Source organism: Adiantum capillus-veneris, chromosome 16 (genome assembly GCF_014529385.1).
Source record: "Adiantum capillus-veneris isolate H3 chromosome 16, ASM1452938v2, whole genome shotgun sequence".
NCBI lineage: Eukaryota > Viridiplantae > Streptophyta > Polypodiopsida > Polypodiales > Pteridaceae > Adiantum > Adiantum capillus-veneris.
Genome location: NC_140946.1, coordinates 127,528,956 through 127,531,565, shown reverse-complemented (window position 1 = coordinate 127,531,565; position 2,610 = coordinate 127,528,956). Strand labels below are relative to the sequence as shown.

General features: G+C 47.4%; 1 pseudogene; it reads right to left on the bottom strand.

The window, feature by feature from the left end:
- Positions 1–452: 452 nt before the first annotated feature.
- On the bottom strand, positions 453–1,545 carry LOC147439841 (uncharacterized; annotated as a pseudogene).
- Positions 1,546–2,610: the final 1,065 nt, after the last annotated feature.

Sequence of the window (2,610 nt, the reverse complement as noted above, 5' to 3'; positions counted from 1 at the left end):
AAGGCTCATGTCACACTAAGGTGAGCATTCCAAAGTCTCTTTGAAAGTGGCCAAACAAGTTGCCATCACAATGGGCCTTCAAAGTAGTTGCCCAAGTGTAGAGCGTCTACCTTTGACAGTGAAAGTCAAGGTTCAAGCCCTATAGTGTCGAAGTTGGCCGAGGGTGTTGGCTACCCCTCTCACATGCATTGGAGGCCAATTTATGCATTTTGTTCGGTAAATAGCGGGGAACCACTTCGACATTGCTAGAATTGCTCTTCTACTTAATGCAATTATGTGGCGAAAGACAAGGATGAGAAGGAAATTCCGAAGCAATTGCGAGGAAGTCGGAGGAGGTTGGAAGGAAATATTTTATGAAGTAATATTTCCTGAAGTAATTGTGAGAGGCTCTATGAAGTAATATAAACGCACTCTCGCTGTGACGCAACAGGCCCCGTCTCTCCTCTCTCTCTCTCTCTCTCTCTCTCTCTCTCGCGATATGGACAGTGCTGCTGTGGCGGCAGATCTGATCCCAGGCCTGCCGTATGACGTAGGGCTCAAGTGCATGGCGCGCGTGCCTGAAAACACTCTGTTCAGGGAGTGCCCACTGGTGTGCCGCTCTTGGAGCGCTGTGCTGCTGTCAGGCCCCATCTTCGAGGATGCCAGGAGCAGCTTCCGGCGGCGGAGAATGTTTGCAAGCTATTTTCTCGGGCGGCCGCTTCCCTTGCGATCTGGCGGCCATTGGTCCCGCGCCCCTCGCAGCACTCTCCTTCAATTCCTCCGTCTTTCGCCCACGTCGATCTGCAGCTACATTGAAGGGCCACGTGGTGTGGCGCAGCACGCCCGCTCGGCTGGCCAGGTCTTCCGTCCGCCTCTCTCATCGCCTGCTCAGCCTCCACGCCGCCGCCTTCTTCTGCCCTCAGGCCATTGCCATCCCTTCTCACTTCTGCTCTGCCTGGGCGACCTCCGTCATCCTGGCCCTCGGACGTCACCACCACGCCACCTCTCAACCTCCCTCCCCTCGCCAATTTCTACGCCTTCCCCTTCAGCCCCTCTTTCAGCCGCGATGACAGTTGATTTCTCTTAAAGTACGTAACCTGTACATGTCCACAGACCTCCATTTGTATAATTTTTCAAGATATAATAAGTAACAACTTCTAGAAAACAATCTATACTCGGTCCAAACTTTAAGATTATGGTTGAAAAATAGAATGGGAATTGTGTCCAAATGCTACGATCAAATGTAGAGGAAGAGTAATTCTCACGTAATTCTCACATACCTAGTAAAAACTTTTTTTAAAATCATTACGATTCAAGATTCCTTCTTGCTATCCTAGATTCCCCCTCCGCCTCCTCTGCAGCCCCCTTGAGCCCCTCCTCTAGACCCCACCCTCCCACAACTCGACACCTACCCTCTCCCTCTTCTCCTCTTGCTATAGCCAAGGCCCAATGCTTCCCATCCTCCACATGATCTGCCAGCCATACAACCACAATATTGTTTGATGCTCCGCCTCCACACAACCATCTGCCACATGATCTGCCAGCCATACAACCACATGGCACCATGCTTACATTTGCTCAGTGTTGAAATTTGCTTATATTAAGTTGAAATTCAAAACGGCACAATATTAACTTTATATCGTGTCGTTTTCTATCTGCATCCATCTCTCTCTCTCTCTCTCTCTCTCTCTCTCTCTCTCTCCGTCTCTCTCTCTAAAGCTCTTTGTCTCGGTCTCCCTCTTCCTCTCTCTTTCTCTATCTCCCCAATGTCCCTCCCTCTCTCTCTCTCTCTAACTATCTTTCTCGCTCTCCCTCCTCCTCTCTCTTTATTTATCTCTCTAGTGTCCCTCTCTCTCTCTCTCTCTCTCTCTCTCTCTCTCTCGCTGTCTTTCTAGCTCTCCCTCCTCCTCTCTCTATCTCTATCTCCCCAATGTCATTCAACTTCAGGAAAAATGTGTCTCAACTTAATATCGTGTTGTTTTCTATCTGCGGCTCTCTCTCTCTCTCTCTCTCTCTCTCTCTCTCTAGCTATCTTTCTCGCTCTCCCTCCTCCATAAAGCATCTCCATGGTATCAACAAAGATAGATCATGCAAAAGGTGGTTTGATAAAGAATGTCAAGATGCTCGAAAGTCCTTGATAAAGCTTGATGCAACTATGGACAAAGACAACTATCAAAGTCATTTGCATACATACAAGGCATTGATTCAAAAGAAGAGAAGAAGATGGGAAGTAAAGCAACAAGAATTTCAAGTCCAAGAAAAGGAACATGCATGTGCAAGATTTTGGAGAAACTTGAGGGGCAAGTGGGTTGAGAATTTTGGTAACTTGAGTCTAGTGGATATGTACACACATTGTAGGCAATTATATGAGCAAGAAAATGCTGAAAAAATGCCATTTTATGGTTCACTCCCATGTATGCCCTCTTTTTTTACTATTGAGGATGTATGCGGTGGGCTTGAAAAGTTGGCCACTCGCAAAGTGGGAGATCTCCAAGGTATCAAGCCGGAGATAATCAAATGGACGGGAGATTTTACCCATGAGTGGATGTGTGATATGTTCAACCTTGCACTTCAACATGGTATGCCTTATGATTGGAGTACTAATTGGGATAAGCCTTTGCATAAAGGAGG